Here is a 22,823-nt window from a genome sequence, read left to right on the forward strand (position 1 = left end):
TGTGTGTGTGTGTGTGTGTGTGTGTGTGTTAAGTGTCTGAGGCTGGAACTGAACTCGGGTCCTTCCTGACTTTGGGCTGGCGCTTTACTCACTGTGCCACCTAGTCGCCCCCCAGATCCCAAATTCTTAATCTTCCACAAGGGTAATTTGTAGGTGACCTATTGACTCTTCTTCTAGCATGTTTTAGAGTCTGGAAGTTGCCTCAAAAGAGTTAAGAAATAAGAATTTATATCAATACATCATATTAATTTCTTATTTCTTAACTCTTTTGAATTAACTTCTAATATATAGGCATAAAAATATATAGAATTACAAGAGAAACCATTTATCCTGAAATGCAGTTATCAAAATATTTTCAAAACAACTTCAAAACTCTGGTTGAGTATCTCTTTTTATTCATTACTTCATATATGGGAATGTTTGGGGCTGTGAGATGGGAATTGCTGCAGGCTAGAATAGTTCCTACAACACATTCTTAGCTGCATATAGTTTTGTTTACTCTTGGTATAGAACCTCTGAGAATCAGTATAGTATGACTATATAGAATTTGTCTCAAAGCTAGGAAGATCTGTGTTTCAATCCTCCCTCTGACACATACTGGTTGTGTTATCTTGGGTAAATCACTTAGTCTCTCAGTATTCTAGGCTCTCTAATCTCTAAAACTATAAATTGCAGAGAAGGTTTCAACCTACATTGGTAGAAGTTCCTCACCTGGGAGTTTCCTATGTCAAATCAAAGTCCAGTCCCAATTCCTATTCCATAGATTTAATAAACAAATAAACTATATATTCTAAGAGATTGATGCATAATAGACATCTCCTGAGTTGCTTTCATAAACCACAGAAATCCTCAAATTGCATGGAAAGGGGTTCCAATCCAGGACTTCTTGTGCATGTACAATTTAATCTACCTTTGGGCAGTCAAAGGAGTGTAAATGATATAACAGTTCAATGTATCCAACAATGCCAGTCATCAGATGAAGAAAAAGCCATTCAGGAGGAACTCTGAACCCAATTCTTACAACATGGACAATGTACAGGGGATCTAGTTGGAGCTCAGAAAAAGCAGAAGCTCTCATGTTCAGGACTTTTTTCCCCTGGTCTCAATAATCCTGTCATTGGCAGGGACCTCTGACCTCTTCTGGTTGCAGCTAGCTCATTGCTCATGAAGCAGGATGTTTGAATTCAATAGTCAGTCCTTGACAAAAAGCCTGCTATGGCTATGTTGCCTTGATGTTCCTCTTTGACCCTGACCCCCTCTGACATGACCCCTGCTGCTATTAAAATGTCATATCACTTCCTTTGCACACCTCTCCTGCTCCTCAGGCTAAAGCCAAGCTGCTTTTTGAAAGAGAGAGGGACAGCTACAGAGTGAAGGGCACTACAAATTTATTTATTACATGTGATTTAGACAATCTCTTTTCTGCTAATTCTTGGTTGTAGTGACAGTATTTTCCCTCCTTAATAGTCTGAATAATTGCTTTTGCTTTTCATATTTTTGTTTGTGTAGATACAATATAAGTTATGATAGATGTTCAGAATAGTTTCCAAGTTATTCTCCTGGATGTTCTTTTCCTTTAGCCTCTTGTAAAGTAAATTTTGTTAATGTTCTTCCTTCAATTTTTCCCTTTTGTGAAAGTGGAATAGTAAGAAATGCTTCCTCAGAAAGATTTGCAACCTAGCCTTTGTACTAGGAATCATAAAATACATATAATATGCACCAAGTAAAAGGAAGGCTGTCACCTTTCTTCTGAATATAGAATATATCAAGTAATGAGGACGTCCATATTGCAAATTTCCATTAGAAGCAAATTTTGTGGTTTGGCATTTTAGTGGAGCTAACTGTAATGAATTCCAAGGAACTGTCCAAATGAAATTAATATTTCTGATTTTAAGTGTTACAATTCATAATGGATTATACTGTCATTCCAAGTAAAGGGAGATTTTCTTCTTAAAGTATCAAAGCTATTTCCTATTTTCTTTTGGAAAGAGAAAAAAAAGTCTTTTATGGTGAAATGTAATAAGTACTGTGCCCATATAGTGATGGGTTGTATTTCCTCAGCCAACCTAGTTTTATTAAGCACCTACTACATGGGAATACAAAGAAAGGCAACAAAGGCTCTTTGCTGTCAAGGAGCTCACAGTCTAATGGAAGATGACAAAAATGCAAATAACTATGTGAAACAAACTATATACAGGATAAATTGGAGATAATCAATAGAAGGGAGGCACTAAGATTAAGGAGGACTAGGAAAGCCTTCTTGTAGAAGATGAGACTTTAACTGAGACTTGAAGGAAGCCAGGAGGTGAAGATGAAGAAGGAGACATTTCTAGGCATGGGGAACATCCAGAGAAAATGCTTAGAGTTGGAGGTGGAGTGTTGTGTGGGAGGAAAGCCAGGAGGCCAGTGTCACTGGATGATGGGGTACTTGAGGGATAGTAAGGTGTAAGAAAACTGAAAAGTTTGGAAGGGCTTTGAAAGTCAAACAGAGGATTTATATTTTATCCTAGAGGGAATAGAGGGCCATGATACTAATGCAGATCAGCACTTTCTCTACAACTTAGTCTTAGAGAGTTCCCTAGGGCAGTGGGAGGTAAAATAACATCTAGAATCACACAGTCAATATGTGTTTTAAATTTAACTTGAACCCAGGTTTTCCTGATTTTAAGGATCTATTTATGCTAATTCTCAATCACTTATTGTAAAATAAAAAGCAATGCTTGAATCCCAAGTTAGGAAGGAACTCAACAATTAATATAACAGCAATAGTGTAAGGATAAACAACTCTGAAACACATGCTAGCCACCTCCTGATAGAGAGGTGATTGACTCAAGAGTACAGAGTGACACATGCACATCTATATATGTATATATATATATATACACATACCCATGTAGATATTGATATAGCTATATATGTTGATACATAGATAGAAATCTAGATAGATATCAGAGTATACTCTGTCCATCTAGATAGATTTAGATAGATATTGATATATTTACCTATGTCTCTGTATTCTAAGTCTATCACATCTCTGTCAGGATGTGGGTAGCCTATTTTTTCTTGAGTCCTCTAGAATTGTGGCTAGTCATTGGGTTGATCAGAGTTCCCAAGATGTATCTATGGTCGTGGCCAATGTGGAAATTTGTTTTGCTTGACTATATATGTTTGCAACAGGGCTTTTTTTTGCCTTTTCAGTTAGAGGGTAAGAGGGAGAGAATTTGTATCTGAAAATAAAATTTAATCTGACAAAGGAAATGATTTCAGAAGTGAATTAATCCAGTAGTTTTTCTGAGGAATGAGCCCCTTATATGAAATTCCCAGGTGATCATCTGGTCTCTGCCTAAAGAGCACCAATGACAATGAATGCACTATTTTCCAGAGACAGGTTATCTCATTTTGGGACAGCTTTGCTGGTTAGGAAATTCTTTCTTATATTGAGTCCATATAAGGGGCATAAGGTCGAAGAATTTGAGAAGAAATAAGAGACTCAGGAAGGAGGAAAATAGGAATTTACATCAATTTTGTAAATCTTTTTATGAAAGTGAAACATCATTTTCAGAGAAATCTGGTTGTCCTTGAAATAAGGAAGCTGCATTCATCAGCTAGTTTCATAGGAAGAAATCTGAGGAAACTGCAAATGTGCCAAGAACTGCAGGATCTTTTGCCTCCAGCTTTCTTCTGATAAGGGAATATGGAAAGTGAACAGTAACTCTCAAAGACACCAGTGGGTTGAGAAAACAGGTGAAGACCTCTGTTGCCCATTCTCATACCCTTTAGTACTATCACCATAGTTTTGTTGTGCTTCACTTTAGTTTTTTTTCCCTGAGTTCCAAGCATTTAGGTAGTCACTTCTTATGATTAGTAGTTTGTTTTCCACTGACTTTCAGTTTCTTTCTGAAATGAAAGTACTGATCTACTTCCAAAAAAAATAAGAAGGCCTTAGGCAAAGACTTCATTTAGCTGAAGTTTATTCTCTAGATTCCTATTAGTTACTCTGTTTTTAGCTATCAGTAACTTGGGCCTCTTTCCAGCTGCTTATCGAGAAAATATCATGGTGGCTGCATTTAAAACAGAATGATTTTGATCTTTATTTCTTACTATACACCAATCAGTCTTATTGATGTTGCTGCTAAATCCCAATTGTGGAAATATTATTGAAAACATAAAAAAGAAAAGAGATTCTTTAGAATAGACGGATGCTTTTATTTATTTGTATTATCCACCATTGCTTTGCCCTCTCTTATTTGACAAATATAGACTATGGGGATTATTGTTCTCTTTGTGAAGAGTATCCATTGTATTGTCATCATTGCCTACCATTGCTTTTAGATGGAAGTGATGTTTTCTAGGTAGTGGTATCTATTCTTTCCCATAGTAATTGTTGTGAGAACTTATTGAAGGAGGATCAGTGAACCATTCTTCAATATATCTCCAGTTTCATTGCTTTCTGGTTTTGTTTGTAGAGAGCATGTCAATATAGATATGTTTCATGTTCTCCAGTAGCATATCAGTTAACAACTCCCCTCAGAGGGAAAGATTTAGCCAACCAGACTTGCCCTTAGGCATCTTTGTAGTCAGTATGAGTTGCAGATGGAATAAAGACCCCTAGAGTCTATATTAGGCAAAAGTTGCATATTAAGAATATTAAGATACATGACCTAGATATGGAGAGAGATATTATAGGAAAATTTGAAGACATGAAACATTATTTATAAGACCTATGGATAGGCAAGCAATTCATGAATAAACAAGAGATAGAGAATAGAGTGGGGTATAAAATGGATAATTTTGATTACATTAAATTAAAAAACATTTTTGTACAAATAAATAAATGTATCCAAGATCAGAAGGAAAACAGAAAATTGGGGAAATTTTTTATAGGCAGTTTCTCAGATAAAAGTCTTGTATTTCAAATATATAAAGAACTTTTCTGAGTCTATAAGAATATGAGTCATCTCCCAATTGATAAATAGTCAAAGAATATGAACAGGAAGTTTTTAGATAAAGAAATTGAAACAATTTATAGTCATATAAAAATGCTCTAAATCATCATTGATTAGAGAAATGAAAAATAAAACAAACTTGACATATCATTTTACACTTATCATATTGGCTAAAATGATTGAAGGGGAAAGTGACAAATGTAGGGGATGTGGAAAAATTGGGACACATTCATTTTTGGTGGAATTATGAACTGATCCAACCATTTTGGAGAGCAATCAGAAATTATGCCCCAAATGGTATTAAATTGCCTTTGACCCAGTAATACCACTATTAGATTTATTTCCAAAGATGATTAGGGAAAAAGGAAAGAATCCACACATTCTAAAATATTTATAGCAGCTCTCCTTGTGGTGACAAAGAACTGGAAATTGCTGGGTTGCCTATCAATTGGGGAATGACTGAACAAATTGTGATATATGATGGTGATGAAATACTGGTGTGTTATAAGAAATGATGAGCTCAATGATCTTAGAAAAACATAGATGAATTTGCATGAAATAATGAAGAGCAAAATGAGCAGAACCAAGAGAACACTGTATACAGAAACAGCAGTATTGTTTTAAAACAACTTTGAGTGAATAAATCATTTTGACTATTATAAATACCCAAATTAACTACAAAAGGCCTATGAAGGTAGATGTTATCTGTATCCAGAGAAAAAACTGATAAATAGAAGTATTTATAGAATAATTTTACACACACACACACACATGCACACACACATACATGTATACATATTTGTGTCTAATGGTAACCATCTCTTGAGTGAGGGGGGAGGGAAGAAAAAAAGAAAAAAAATTACATGATAACTTTATAGTTACATAGTAAGTTGTACACAATAGATTTGCAGTTTCATGTACAATCATTTTTTATTATAGCATGTTGTAGAAATGCTTGCTTTTTCCGTAAGTTAAAAATAAGAGTACCAAGAATCCGATTAGTGTTTGTAAATGTTTTAAGAACTATATAAGTCTTGGATAAGGAGTATTTTGCATGGGATAGAAATTTAGCTCTTCACATAGGTTTTAAGGTAGAAACAGAAAAAAAATTTGGGTTAAATAATACAGTTCTTTTGTAAATATCTGCCTGATGAGAGGTAGACATTAGCTTAATTCAGATGCAGTTCACTTTAGGCTGCAGTTGTGATTCTTAAAAGTTGTGAGTAAACCTAGATCTTCTAAATTGACTACTTTATTTATCCATGAACCAAATCCTTTATTGAGGTTGGGTTAAGAACTTGGTATTGAAATGAATAATTTGTAAAACAAAGAATCTATTTGTAAAATGAATGTTCCTTTTGTTTTTATTTTCTACAAATCTAAGGTTTTCATTATCAAAGTTGCTTAAAAGTTAGGAAAGTCTGTAATTCAATTTTGGGCACCTGAAATTGATTATTTTGTTCTTTATGTAGGAAAAGAGAGTGTTAGGATCTGTCTGCTTCACGACCAGATTCCTGTTCTAGTTTCCCTTGCTGAGACCAGGTACAGATTCTCCTCTTGCTCTGGCTTTCATGCTCTGTGGTCAAGAAGAGGTGATTTCTTGTGCCCAGCCACAATGGAACACTCCTTGCTTTGACAAGATCCCAGGGAGATGATGACAGTTGGACAATATAAGTTTGCTAAGGAAACAGGGAGTCCAATGGAAGACGGTATTAGTCTATTTGCTTAGACCTGATCTTAAGTCATAGCCTGGCCTGACTTGTGAAGCCAGATTTATAATTCTAGAGACTCAAACAATATAATTCCAAATTCTTGCTGCTCAAAAACTTCATCAGTGGGGCGGCTAGGTGGCGCAGTGAATAGAACACCCACCCTGGAGCCAGGAGAACCTGAGTTCAAATTCTGCCTCAGACATTTGACACACTTACTAGCCGTGTGACCTTGGGCAAGTCACTTAACCCCAATTGCCCTCCAAAAAGCAAAAAACAACAACTGCAACAACAAAACTCCATCAGTGACACATGAAAAAAAGATAGGAACCTAATAAAAAGGCAGCTCAGTTTATATATGTTAAATGGTTAAGAAATACATAAATACTCCAGTAACGTAAAAAGATAATAAACAGTGGCAGTGGCCATGGACTTGGGCTACTTCATGTCCTGACTCTAGTTCCCACAGCACTGGGCTAGCAAAGTCTCCTACAAGTTGGGGCCAACTCTCTTGCTCCACAACTCTGCACTGGAAGATATAAAATAAATAAGGCACCTTACCCTGACAAAGCTCTGAAGTGTGCTTGTGGAAGGGAGTGTTGGAAGTATTGTAGTTTGTGAGTTACAAGTTTTCTGCATTGTGACTATTTTTCCTGTAGAAATATCCGCAAGCTCGAAATGAGAATTTTGCTCAAAATGTTCCTTAATATGTCAATAGCACTGAAACAAATTTGCTTTTTCAAATAAAGTGTTTTAGCAGAATTGACAGCAACTTTCTTCTGGTATTTCTTGACCTCATTCTAAATTCTTATTAGACATACTTGGAAAATTCCTTTTCAACTCCGTCATACCTGTGGTCACTCTCCTGGGTCTGTGCAAATCATTCTGGGAGCTCAATTTAGCAAAATCTGTAAGGGACCTAGGTGAAATTTTGTCTATTAGATTCCTTCCCACCTCTATCACACTCCTGGTTGCTACTCTGGGTCTGCACAGATCAGTTTGGGAGCAAGACTGAAATGTTTCCTTACCCTTCCTTATACTTCTTTCAAGCAAATAAATTGCTGGATTTTGGAACTGGTGACCTTTGTACTATTTTCTCTTAGGAACCCAATCACAATTCCCTATGCTAACAAGAACAATTTGTCTCCACTAATTTAAGTGCCTCTAGTCCCTTGTAACTTGTTTATAAGACATTGGATTGATGAAGTGCGTGGATTACAAACCTGTAAAAGGTGAATGTATCACACTACTATAAAGAAAGAGAAAAGGAAGTATGGGAAGAAGTAAATTAAATATTGACTGGATTTGTTTGGAGGGACAGGTGTGGCACTGACTTCTTTGTACCTGATGAAGACTTAGTTTATACTTTCTGTTTCTTCTTCCCTTCCCTTCCTGTGGCTCATTACACATTTTGAGTCAATAGTTATGTCATTTCGATATGATGATATACTTAGAGAATCAAGTAAAAAACTACTTGAGACAATAAATAAATTTGGCAAAGTTGCAGGATATAAAATAAACCCATGTAAATCCTGGGCATTCCTATATATTTCTAATGAAATTCAACAGCAAGAGTTAGAAAGAGAAATCCCATTTAAAGTTACTGAAGGCATTATAAAATATTTGGGAATCTACCTGCCAAAGCAAACCCAGGACCTATATGATCACAACTACAAAACACTTTTCACACAAATAAAGTCAGATCTAACTAATTGGAAAAATATCAATTGCTCATGGCTGGGTCAAGCTAATATAATAAAAATGGCAATTCTGCCTAAATTAAATTATATATTTGGTGCCATATCAATCAATTTATCAAAAAATTACTTTATAGAGCTAGAAAAAATAGTACCAAAATTCATTTGGAAGGACAAATGGTCCAGAATATCAAGGGAATTAATGAAAAGAAATGCTAGGGAAGGTGGACTAGCCATACCAGATTTCAATCTGTATTATAAAGCAACAGTCATCAAAACTACTTGGTACTGGCTGACGAATAGAGGAGTGGACCAATGGAATAGATTAGGCACATGAGATTCAGCAGTCAATGACTATTGTAATCTATTATTTGATAAACCAAAAGACCCTAGTTTTGGGGATAAGAACTCACTATTTGACAAATCTGCTGGGAAAACTGGAATATAGTATGGCAGAAACTGGGCATATACCATTATCTAACACCATATACCAAAATCAAGTCTAAATGGGTGTATTATCTAGGAAAAAAGGTTGATACTGTAAGCAATCTCAGAAAACAAGGAATAGTTTACCTGTCAGATTTATGGAGAGGGAAAGACTATGGCTAAACAAGAATTAGAGAGCATTATAAAATGCAAAATGGATAATTTTGATTACATTAAATTGAAAAGCTTCTGTATAAACAAAGCCAATGTAACCAAGATTAAGAGGGAGGTGGGAAATTGGGAAAGAATCTTTATAACCTATGTCTCTGATAAAGGACTCATTTCTAAAATATACAGAGAATTGAGGCAAATCTGTAAGAATACAAGTCATTCCCCAATTGATAAATGGTCAAAGGATATGAACAGGCAGTTTTCAGAGAAAGAAATTAAAGATATATATAAGCACATGAAGAAATGCTCTAAATCACTATTGATTAGAGAAATGCAAATCAAAAGAATTCTGAGGTACCACATCTCACCAGTGAGATTGGCCAAGACAAAACAGGAAAATGACAAATGCTGGAGAGGATGTGGGCAAATTGGAACACTAATTCGTTGCTGGTGGAGTTGTGAACTGATCTAACCTTTCTGGAGAGCAATCTGGAATTATGCCCAAAGGGCTATAAATAATTACATACCCTTTAACCCAGCAATACCGCTTCCAGGGTTTTATCCCAAAGAGATCATAGAAGTGGGAGAAAGACCCATATATATCAAAATATTTATAGCATCTCTTTTTGTGGTAGCAAAGAATTGGAAAGTAGGGGGGTGCCATTAATTGGGGAATGGCTGAACAAGTTGTGGCATATGCATGTTATGGAATACTATTGTGCTATAAGAAACGAGGAACATATGGACTTCATATTTACCTGGAGATGCTTATACGAACTGATGCTGAGTGAGAAGAGTAGAGCCAGGAGGAATTTGTACACAATTACAGACACAACGTATGTGTGATGACCAACTTTGATAGAATGAACTCTTCTCAGCAATGCAGTGATATGTCAATCCCAAAAGACTCATGATGGAGAGAGATGTCTACATCCAGAGAAAGAACTGAGTTTGAATCCAGATTGAAGCAAATTACCTGATCTTTTTCTTTTTCTTGTTTGGTTTTATTTCCTCTTTACCATTTTTCATTCCATCTGATATAATCCATCTTTATAACCTGACTAATGTCTAATGTGAAAGTATTTACAGATCCTATACTTGACTGTGTGCCACCATGGGGGGCGGGGACTGGAGGGAGAGGGACAGAATGTGAAACTCAAGGAATTGTGGAATTGAATCTCATAAACTAAAAGTAAACAAACAAATTAATAAAAAATGGATTAAAATGTTATGTCATTTTGAGTCTCAGTTTTTATATCTAGAAAATAAAAGGAATTGGACTAGACTATATTTATGGCTCTTTACAATTCTAGATTCTGTGATCCTAAAAGAGAGAAATTTTTCTTTGCTGTCAAGATAGTCTGGTTGAAAAAGAGTAGAAAGTAAAAATAGAATCTTCATGATAGAAAATTTGAACAATTTCTGAACTCAATTGTGAAATCAATATGTTAATGAAATTAAAGGAAGTAAATGGAACCTGTTTTTTTCTTTAAACATGTCTTTCAGGAGGAAAGATGTGAATTAAAAATAGGCATCAACGTGCATCTGTCTAGGATAGTTGAGGTTCAGTCTGGGTTGAATGAGGGAGATAGATACTGCGATTTCTGAGTTCCCTTCCAAATCTAGGAATCTATGATTAGTTGGCAATTATGGTGCTTCTTTTTATATCAGATTTCTTCTTTTCCATTCCAGGTTAACCTTGTCTGACCCACTTCTTATCAGTGACTTACAAGAATGCTTCAGGCTACATGAAGCTGGGAAAAAGAATCACCGTTTTGGGTACCATTTTCATTAGTAATCAGCTAAAGCATTTATACAGATGCTTTCAGTTTTGTAAGGGAATATGTATTTGTGTGCCATTTTTTGGTGAAAGATGGAGTAGGACATGGCAAAAATCTCTAAGTCTGTGTAATTCAAGGCACAAAACAGAACTTTCATAGGACCACAAAGTAGGAAAATGAACACATAGAAATAAAAGAACAAAATTTTGATCTAAAACTGATGAAAAGTATTACAGTTGGGACCTAGCATATGCCAAAGACAAAAATTCCCTTACTTGTTCAGAAGAATACTTGAAGTTAATACATGAATAATATTTTGGAAAAAACTTACTAGGTTCTGAATTGACTTGGAGATATTCTTCGTGGTCACAGAAGGCAGGACTAGGAGCAGTATAAAGAGCGTATAAATAAGGCACAGCGGACTGTCAGGCCTTAGGTCCAGAAGACTCATTTTTGTGAGTTCATATCTGGCCCCAGACATGTACTAGCTATGTGACCCTGGGCAAGTCACTTAATCTTTTTTGCCTTGGTTTTCTCATTTGTAAAATGAGCTAGAGAAGGAAATAACAAACTACTTCAGTATCTTTGCCAAGAAAACCCCAAATGGAATCACAGTCAGGCATGATTGAACAACAACAGCAACAACAATAAATTTAATAATTATATATATATATATATATATATATATATATATATTTTTTTTTTTTAGGTGAAGAATTTAAATTGTCATTGTCTACCAGGGCAGAGATTTGTGGAAGGAGAGGAACATTTTATAATATGGACTTTGTCTTAAATTAGTTTAATTAAATTAATTAAAAACACCTAAATTAGAATTGTATGATACTAACAACACACAGCTGTTTCTACTTGCTACCTGCCCCTATTACCTTCTACCTAAGCCATTCCTTTATTCCTTGTCAAATATTTCTGTCAATAAGTTCATCACCATGCTCTGTGTGGCCCAACTTCTCTTCTCCATTAACTTGTGTCCGTTGTGTTGTTGTGTGCAGATGAAGAATCCCACTTTTCCTCTGTCTTCCATCACTCTCAGCTTGGTTAATTACACCTATTTTTAAATCCACCATTTTGTCATGAAAACAAAATCCTCATTAACCTTTTTCTGCATTCACCCTCTCTTCCAATGCTCAGTTATCTCAGGAAAATTTCTCTTTCTCTTTCTTCATTCCATTGTAGGTAAAAAATCCAGGTAAAAAAAGCTGGTAACTATGAGTAGTTTTAACCATACATTTGTTTTAAAGTGAAATTAGTCATAAAAAACAAGACCACCAACCTTAAAAATCTTAAAAAATACCTAGAAATTTCCTTCATAATCTCTATATTGACTGTCCACCTATTTTCTGTTTTCTCATAAGCACCACATTTGAGAAGATTTAAAACTGATTTCTTTTTTAGTTTTATTCTTTATTTTATTTTATATTTTTCAATAAATAGCATTGTTGTTGTTGCTAACTATTTTCCATTGCCAATGTAGAGTTGTAGGTCATTCGATGTCTTTCTCAGAACTCTTTTTAGAAACAAACTAGGAGGGATTTCGGGTGTTCTTGATTCAGAGTTGCTGACTAGGAAGGGCCTATACTTAGTGCTTACTGTCGTTGTTCACTCCATATTGGCATATACTGCGTGGGGTTCAGGGCAGTCAGGTCACAGACCTACTTTTATGTGCAGTGTCTATCTTTGTTTGAATCTTCCTCTCACTACTCCCATAGGCCCTCTCTCTTTTCATTCCACCTGTGGCCTGAAAGTTTGCTCAGCATTTATCTCACAAAGAGATGCTGCTGGCAACTAACCTAATTTTGTTCAACAATAAGGACAAGGTGCTGGAAGTCCTACCCTCACTCAGATATAGTTATGTACTTCACCCAACACCAGAGGCACCCTTGGTGAAAATGCCACTTGTGGTATGGTTCTCACAGAGATAAAGACCTCTATTCCCTCTCTCCCTCCTTGGAGAGGTGTCAATGATTCTTTAGTCTAGGACTGTGGTCTATGTAGATTGATCTAGTCTCTTGGAGCTCATGATGTACCCATGGGGAAACTCTGCCCTTTTCCTATTGCATTTCACTGGGGTCTAATCATGTGAATATGGCATAATAAAGTTGATCATGCATGCACAATTTGACTGTGTACCATTTTTACTCATGACTGACAAACAAATAGTAAAATGAAATATATTAATACAATTAATAGAACTATGCTTCTATAGTTCCTCTCAAGCTTGGGTAGGTCTTTTTTTTTTCCTTTTTAGAGGGCAATTGGGGTTAAGTGACTTGCCCATGGTCAGTCACACAGCTAGTTTTTGTGTTAAGTGTCCGAGGCCACATTTGAACTCAGGTCTTCCTGACTCCAGGGCTGGTGCTCTATTCACTGCACCACCTAGCCTCCCCTGTTAGGCAGCTCTTAATTGGTTAAGAGCTATGCCCCAAACCCAAGAATTTAATATAGAGTCAGACTTCTTCAACTTATACTTCTTCACCTGTTGCTTCTGGGAAATAGCCACTGTTCTGAAGGCTGGAGTTAGCAAGAGTTAGAGTGCAATTGTAATCTCATCTCTGTTCTTCTGTCTCAGTTTCTGCTCTTATGGGCTAACTAGCAGAATAGAACCCACCATATATGGCTATGGTACTGTAGAGATTATTTAAAAAAGTTTCTGTCTCTGCCTCATGTGCCTTGCTAGTCATGGCCATACATTGCTTGTCAGTTACAGTTGCATTGAGCCATCTAACCTCCCCTATTTACACTGGACACTTACACTTAATGTTGGACAATTAATCAATCAATAAGCAATCATTAAGTGCTTATTATATGCCAGACATTGCACCAAGTAGAAGCAAATCAATAAACAAATGAACAAAAAAGTTTTTGTCCTGTGCCCCATTTCAAGTTTATTTTAAGTTCTGTTTCCATTGACTTTATTTTTTGTCTTTTAAAATATAATTATGATCATTGTGCAAACAGTTCAGGTCCTGCTGATCCCACTTTGCATCATTTTGTAAAGGTTTTCCTGTATTTCCTTGTATGCTTCATTTTTACCATTTTCATAACATCATAACAATACATTCCATCAACATGCCAAAATCTATTCAGCCATTCTCCAGTTATTGTACAAACAAGTGGTTTCCAATTTTTTGCTATTACAAATTGAGCAGCCATGAATAAAAACAAAGTTTTGGAACATAACCTGTTTGTCAGTTGGAGAGTATTCCAACTTGTTTTAAAAGGATAAATTCTTGGAGAACGTATACTAGAAATTTGAAATTATTATAATGAAAGAAAAACAAAACCTCACCACTAACATAGGTGTTACAAGAAGAGAATTCTACTTTGGAACTAATATATCAAGTGCCTCTTTAGTCTAAGATCTCTGTGATCATGCGCTGCCAAAGAATGCGGACAGAAAGAGTCCTTTTGTCTGTATTTTGGTGAAGGATTTGGAATAAAAGAAAAGCTGGTGCACAGAAAAACATAGAAAACAAGCTTAGGTTTGGGAATGATCCCAGATCTTCCTTCCTAGACCAGCTGGGTAGGGATTCATCTTGGAGAGGACACATCCCTCTCCTTCAGAATGTAAAGAAAAGAGAAATGAATCGCTCTTCAGTTTCCCTGGCAGCTGACCAAAGAGCAGCAGTTGGGTCCCTGGGCCAGCAGGCTATTGCTGAGTTACCTGACACAGCGAGGTAGCAAAGGGTTAGAGAAGGGTTGGTGAAATAACAGTGGTATTGCAAAAGTGAAAATTACAACAACCGCTTTTAAAGCTGTGGATTGTGTGAGGGAAAGAAAAAAAATCATGTTTGTGGAAGATGCTTTTTTTGGATGCTTCAGAGGCTGATGCTACAAGCAAACACAAAACGCAAGCTTTTAATGTAGATATCACTATAAAAGAGGATTATATAGTATTTATAGCTAGAAGGAAGCTCTTGGTAATAATCTAGTCTGAGCCCCTTGTTTTGCAGATCAAGAAGTTGAGGCTCAAAGCAGCCATTCTCACTTAGAATTTCTGCTTGAAAAGACCCAATCTTTTAATTTTATAAGACATCAAGTCTTCTGCATGGGTACTTGAGAAGCTGGACTAGTTAGAACCCACTGAGATAAGGTAGAAAATAAATCTCTTATATGCATTAGGAAAAAAGAAGAGAGTAAGAATCCTAGAATGTTATGGCAGTACTAGATGACCTCTAGACTAATCTTCACATTTCAAGTTTAAATAAAGATTGGAGTTCTGATAATTTTCTCCCAAGTTACTATAATGGCCAAAGACTTTATTTCATGATCATACTTATTTGTTCTGATATCTTCCTGTTCTGAGATATGCCACAATTCAATATAATGGAATCACCCAACTACACAACCCAACTACATAATTATTTAAAATTTTCTAGAGACCAATATATATTTTTAAATGGTTGCTTTTTACTTGCTAAATTTCTTTTATTAACCAAGACAACCCAATCCAAACCATTAACCCCTAAGAGATGGGACTTATTAGTTTGTTAAACTTTTCTTTCTGAATGCTCAAATTCTTACATGACCCACAAAGAAAATGAATTTAACAATGGTCTTTCTAGAGTTCTCATTTTTGTGCACATCATACAATGTGAAACCATATTGATTTGCAGCCTCTACAAGGTTGTAGGAGCAGAGATAGTACAGGTCAGAATGAAGTTCGCTTGGTGAAACTGGGTGGGGAAAAACCATACAGTGTGTTTGCCCCTTGCTGGGATAAAGACAACACCATCTCAGGAGCTCCCACGCTGAGGAATACAATGTCAAAAAAAAGAGGAGGGAGAATTGCAATGTGTTTGCTGCCTCCTGTTGAGTTCCATCTCGATTGAATTGTTTTACTTAAGGAGGAACCTGGGAAATCTACTTAGAAAACTACTAGACATATGTTGTCCAGTGTGAAGAGCTTTCTAGGGATGGTTTGATGGAGAAGAGAGAGAAAAAAGGCTAGTAGGCACCTGCTGGTTCTTCTCATTGCTCCATCCCTTTTTGTATACTTGTCCCACTTATTACTCAGTTATGTAATGTTATATCCTCTTAAATAACAAAAGCAATAATAACAATAACGATGGTGGTGATGATAATGTATATAATGTTTTATAATGTACACTAAATTCTGCAAAGCACTTTATGTACATGTTCTCATTTGAGATTTTCAGAATCCTTGTAAGGTAGGCATTATTGTTGTCTCCATTTTACAAATGAGGAAACTGAGAATCAGAGAGATTAATCAGGGATGGGGAACCTGTGGCCTCCAGGTCACATGTGGCCTTCTAGGTCCTTGGGTGTGATCTTTTGATTGAGTCCAAGTTATACAGAACAGATTCTTTTATTAAGGGGATTTGTTCTGTGAAGTTTAAATTCAGTCAAAGGCTGAATTTGAGGACCTAGAAGCCCACATGTAACCTTGAGGCTATAGGTTTCCCACCCCTGGATTAAATGATTTACCGTTAGTCATGTAGCTATCAACTATCAGGTTGCATTTGAACCCAGATCTCTTCTGACTCAAAGTCCAGCACTCGTTGCACCATTTTAATGATGAATAAAGAGCAACACAACATGAGAACCAGCTCAGGTCATAGCTTTGGGCGGCATTAATTCTTTAAGTGCAGCAGATGGATGGTAGTGATAATGTAGGGGAACAGCTGTGTGAGAGCAGTGTCACAGAAACTTAGGGATGAGATTATTTAGATGGAGGGGACTGTGAAAAATATCCAAATCTAGGAAAGGTAAAGGAGAATGAGAAATAAGAAAAGGGTCCTGGAAAGACCTGCAGCAGCTCAGATCTGAATTGAATTTTGAAGGAATTCAGGGAAACCAAACAATCAACTTTATACCAGACACTGTGCAAGGCACTATATATATAATTGAAGCATCTACACACAAATAGTTTACATTTTAACAAGAGAGATAATAATGAAATATATAAGTATATGTGAAATAAATATGAAGAGAAAATTTAAGAGTAAATACAAGATAGTTTGGGAAGAATAGTATAGATATGGTGTAGCAGATAGAGGGATCTGGAAAGACTTTATGTAAAAGATGGGGCTTGATCTGTGACTTGAAGGGAAGAAAGATTCTATGAAGTGGAAGTGAGACAGAAGTGTCCTCCAAGCACATGGGGCAGCCAAGAAAAAGACAGAGATGTGGGGATGGATTGTTGTGTGTGAGGAATAGAGACAACGTCAGTTTGGCTGCATCAGAATATGGGAAGGAGAGTAATAGCCAAAGAGTCTGAGAAGATAGAGCAGGGGCAGATTGTGAAGGGCTTTAAAAGATGAACAGAGAAGTTTCTATTTCATTCTTGATGTAATGAGGAGACACTGGAGTTTATTAAGTAGGGAAGAAACATCAGATCTGTACTTAGGGATAATCACTTTGGAAACAGTCCATAAAATGGACTGAAGCGGGGAAGACTCTTGAGGCAGGGGAAATAATCTAGGTAAGAGGTGGTATGGACCCAAAGTAAGGTGGTAGCTCTGTAAGTAAATAGAAGGGATTGAATTTAAGAGATGTTAGAGAAATAGAAATGTCAAGATTTGGCAATGGATTGGATATGTAGGGTGAGTTTGAGTCAAGGATAGCTAACATTAAGGTAATAAACTTGGGAGACTGGAAAGATGATAGTACCTTCAACAGAAAAAAGAAAGTATGGAAGATGAGTGAGCTTGGTGAAGGGAAGGGAAGATAATAATTTAAATTTTGGACATGATGAATTTGTGACATTTCTAGGTTATTCAATTTGAAATATCCAAGAGTTTGGTGATATGAGATTGAAATTTAGGGAAGAGATGGAGTCATCTGCATAGAAATGATACTATATTTTATGGGAGCTGATGAATTACCTGAAAGAAGAGAGAAAAAGAGACAGAGACAGATGGACAGAAATAGAGACAGAGACACACACAGAAAGGGAGATTCAGAGACAGAGAGACAGACAGAGGCAGACAGATATTGAAGGAGACACAGAGAGAGAAAGAGAGAAGAGTAGAGGACCTAGGACAGAACATTGGAGAATACTCACAGTGATGGCAGGATATGATTTGGATTATCAGTTTGCAAGGCAGAGTGAGGAGAGGTTATTCAGGTTGAAGGAGAATCAGAGAGCATAATGTCACAAAAGTCCAGAGAGGGGAGAGTATTAAGGAGAAAGTGGTCAACATTATCTATTGCAACTGATAGGTCATGAATGAGTACTCAGAAAAGACCATCAGATTTGGTAATTAAGATATCATTGGTAACTTTGGTTGAGATGTAGAGTAGGAAATCTTTCCCCAAAGTGTTGAAGAATAAGAAAAAAGGAAGTGGCAACTATAAACATATTTTTTCTAGGAATTTGGTTAAGCAAATCAGGAGAGACATAGGAAAGTATTTAAAAGGCAGGACAGAATTTAACAAAGGTTTTTTTTTTAATGATGGGGGAGATTTGGGCATATTTGAAGGCAATTGTGAAATGGTAGGTAGGTAGAGTTTGAAGATTAGAAAAAGAATGAATAAGGGTGTAATCTTCTGGAGAATACAGGATCAAAGGCACACATAGAGCGGTTAGTTGGTCTTGGAAAGAAGGGCCACCACATTGTCAGGGAATAGGAAAAAGGAGGATAGTATGAGAGATGATGTTAAGGGATTTGGAAATAAATAGAAGGGGGGAAAAGGAGAACTCATATCACATGGCATCAATTTTTCTTAGTAGAGAGTTGAGGTCTTCTGATGTCAGAAAGGGGAAAGTTGGAGCAGCTAGGTGGCACAGTGACTAAAGTGCCTGCCCTGGAGTCAGGAGGACCCCAGTTTGGTTCCGGCCTCAGACACTTAATACTTACACACACACACACACACACACATACACACACACACACACACACAAAACTAGCCGTGTAACCTTGGGCAAGTTATTTAACCCCAATTGCCCTTAAAAAAAAAGAAAGGGGGAGGGTGAAGGTTTTGGGAGACTTGAAGAGACTAGGAAATGTCTGGAAAAGCTCATGTGGGAACTGAGATACAGATAAAAAAAATTGCTTTGTTGGGGCAGCTAGGTGGCACAGTGAGTAGAGCACCAGCCCTGGAGTCAGGAAGACGTGAATTCAAATACGGCCTCAGACACTTTAACACAAAAAAACTAGCCATGTGACCTTGGGAAAATCACTTAACCCCAATTGCCCTCCAAAAAAGAAAAGCAAACAGACAAACAAACAAACAAACAAAAAACCAAATCCAGCCTCAGACACTTAACACAAAAACTAGCCATGTGACTGTGGGCAAGTCACTTAACCCCAATTGCCCCTCAAAAAAAAACAAAACCAAAATTGCTTTGTTGCAGTGAAAGCCAGTGAAACCCCAAAAAGGTTGCAGTGAGGATGAATACTGTGTTTAGATGGAGTTAAGCAATGATTAAGATGCAAGGACAAAAGTCATAGTCAGAGATGGGAATTTCTCTTATCATGGAATATAAAGGTTTGGGATGATGGTGTGTTCTATAAGGTATGAGTATCTCTGTGGGTGTCCGAGGTAGAATTAATACTTTAAGGTCATTGGAATTTAGGAAGATGATGGAGACTAGAGTGTTTAGAGACCATGTGAACGGTGAAATAGTCACCAAGTAGAAAGGATTGGGGGTAGGGAGAAAACAGGGCCAAGTTCTAAACTTATTTAAATTGAGAAAAGAGGGAGAGTGATCTGAAGGACTTGTAGATCATAGCAACCAGGATATAGACAAGATGGCCCAGTTGGATGGAGAGAACTCCAAAAGAAGAAGGGGCAATGAGTGGTAGTAGTGGCAATGACACAAGGATTAGGAGAGCAGGGGTAGGAATTTGCTAGGTATGTGGCAGGATAGTTGCCAGTCTTGCCAATATCCATCCTGAGTCTTCTCTTCTCTAGCATAAACATTCCCTAGTTCCTTTGACCAATCTCCATATAGCATGGACTTAAGACCCTTTACCACTCTAGTTGCCCTTCTCTGGACATTATCCAGCTTTTCAATGTAATTATCAGATGGTGAAGCCTAAAATTAACATAATATTTCAGGTATAGTTTGATTGGGGCAGAGTAATAAGGGACTATTATGTCTTTATTCTTGGAAGTTAAGCCTTTCTTAATGCATTCAAAAATCACATGCACTTTTTGAGTCAATGTTAGTCAACAAGCATTTATTAAGTGCCTGTTTTGGGTCAGGCACCATGCTAAGTGCGGAGGATACAAAGAAAGGCTCTTCTACATGAGCACACAAGCGAATGGGTAAGACAGCAGACAAACAACTGTGTACAGGCGAGATAGACTTCAGGACTTCATTTTTTGGATATTTCCTGTCCCTTCTCCGTTGGTTTTTCCCTTGTATGATTTTAGTTCATTGAACTATATTTCTTAATAACTCTTTGAAATTTACTTTCTCCAATTTTAGGATGCACATCAGACTGTCTCTGGCCTTCCTCTCCTTCTCTAGCACACCTTGTAAGGTAGAATGGTCACTACTCCTCAGAGTTCTCATTATTTCCACCATAGAAACCAGCTCCTCTTTGTTAATGAAATCAGATATGGTATAGAATTTTCCTCTGTTTGTTGGTTCTTCTACCCTTTGAAGGAGGAAGTTATAGTTAAGGAAAGTCAAGACAGTATTAGGTGTTCTGCTTATAGTAGATAAAGTGCTGAAGCAGACGTCTGCTTAATCTAAGCCTTCTACCATTACCATGTCCTATCGCTCTGCCAGGCTCTGATCTGTTGCTTCAAATCCTGATTTATTTATGTTGTTTTTGTCCAGGTAGTCTGTAGCATATCCTGATGATGAAAGTACTTCTGTTTTTCTATTTGACATTTACCCAAATACTGTGTATCATGCTTCCTGATTATGGTTCCTGGATTTCCTCACATAATATATACCTCTAATATACAATTCTAACCTACCCCAACCTCACCCTTCTTTACTTATCCTGTTTCTTCTAAATGAGGTTTACCCATTCAGCATCATATTCCAGTCATGGAGTTCATTCCAACAAGAGTCAGTGATACCTATGAGGTCCAATTCCCCTTCTTGGATTAGGACCTTTAATGCCTCTTATTTGTTGCCTACATTTTGCGCATTTTCATATAGGGATTTATTTAATTTTATTGTTGGCTCCTTTCTTGGATTTTATCTTCTGTGAAATGATGGATACCTCAAGTCCTATTCTTTTATCATTGCAGAGACTCTTTAGCTCTGATTCTTGAATTTATTAAAAATTGCTTTTTTATAGCTGCATTTCAACATAAAAGCTTTCCTTTATAATCCTATGTATTTTATTTTATGCATTTGAAAACATCATTCTGAGGTGTCCATAGGCTTTGACAGATTGTCTCACCAAAAAGGTTAAGAATCCCTGGTCTACAGTATCTAGTATGGTGGAAATACACAAGTGGTCTTCTTCCTCCATTCTTTTAAAAGTCTTTTTAATTAGATTTGCAAGGCACCAGGCAAGTATATTTTCGCCAGCCATTGTTAGATATATTATATCCATGGCCTTGAATTTGTCATTCTTATATTTTTAGCCCTGGTCCAGAAATCCAAACACTGCTTTCAGACCCTGCCTTCTTAGGTGACTGTTTACTTCCCAAATCGATTTTTCTCTTCTGTATCCTCTGCCTTAGATGAACAAAATTAATGATAACACCATCTATGCCCCCATGGTCTTCAATTTCTTGTACAAGACTTCATTATCTTTGGTAGTATTTCTTTAGTTTCTTCTGGCAACATAATTTTTGCCTACAAAAATTACCAAAGTGGGCAGTAGTCATCTGTTTTGATAAGTCTTAGACAGTTCTCTGGTATGTTTTGTATACAGGAAGTATATTTTTGCTCAGGAAGGCAGCAGACCTCTTTATTGTTGCTATCAGGTTGACAAATAACTGGCTCAGAGTCCCTGAGCAGTAGTAACTAACTACCACTATTCTTTGATTCCTCCTCTGACCTTTACTGCATTATTTTTTCCCTTGATCATTCCTGTGATTCTACTATACTATTTTTGGGAAGACAATTAGTCTCTTCTTCCTAAGAGCTTTTAGAAAGGGGAGCTTTTCCTCATGAAGAGCCTCAAGCCTGTTTTTTTTTTTGTTTTTGCTCTAAGTGAATAGCTGTACTTTTCATTTTAATTTTCTTTTGTATAGCCCTTTTATACTTTCCAAACTCTGATGAAGGTCACATCTCCCCTCTTCTATTTAAGATCCATAGCATCTTTAATTCCATCATAAATTCCCAGGAATATAATCAGTAAAAACCATTATTTGAAGGGGATGTGTGTGTGTGTATACACATGTGAATACATATTTCAAAGCAATTTTTCCAGAAGTTTTCTATAGGTGAATTAAGGGCTGCAGCCATCTTCCTTGCTGTTGCATTGTTAGGGAATTTTCATGCAAGTTCTTGCTTTTGACATTTTCTTGGTTTTAACATACATTAAAGGTTCATTTTATGTTAGGATTTTATGTGTCGAAATCTTCTCAATAAACCCAAGTATTTATAGAGTGATTCTTTTCTATTCTTGCTGACTGTCAAAGCCTGGTAAGTTTAGCCCTTTATCATCCACATTGATGAAATTTGGGATTTGGGGGCTAAATTTATCTGATTTTGCTATTTATTTGGTCTACACCATCAACTCTACAATGACCAACTTTGCCCTGCCTCCCTGTATCCTCTTCTCTGTGGCCTAGGTTATTCCAGAATGAAAAGCTTTCAGGGCGGGGGATCTGCCACTCATTTGGATGAACTAATCCTAGAGGGAAAGTGGGAAAAGGGGGTGGTAAAGAAAATAATCAGTATTTTTATGCTTCAAAAATATTCTAGGGTGAAGATATCTTTAATTTTGTGGGGATCTTAAAATAATACCTTCACTTGCAGTTTACCTTTCCTATTTCCATTTACTGTTTGTTCCTCATTCTTACAATTTCTAATTTCTCATTCATCCTGAAACTTTCTTTTCTTTTTTTCTTCCCTTCTTGTTCCTTCCTTCCTTCTTTTCTCCCTTCCTCCTCTTTCTCTCTCCTCTCTTTTCTTTCTTTCTCTTTCTTTCTTTCTTTCTTTCTTTCTTTCTTTCTTTCTTTCTTTCT

Source organism: Petaurus breviceps, unplaced genomic scaffold (genome assembly GCF_028583685.1).
Source record: "Petaurus breviceps papuanus isolate PSGF00001 unplaced genomic scaffold, PetGlider_PUasm1.0 90625, whole genome shotgun sequence".
Lineage (NCBI taxonomy): Eukaryota > Metazoa > Chordata > Mammalia > Diprotodontia > Petauridae > Petaurus > Petaurus breviceps.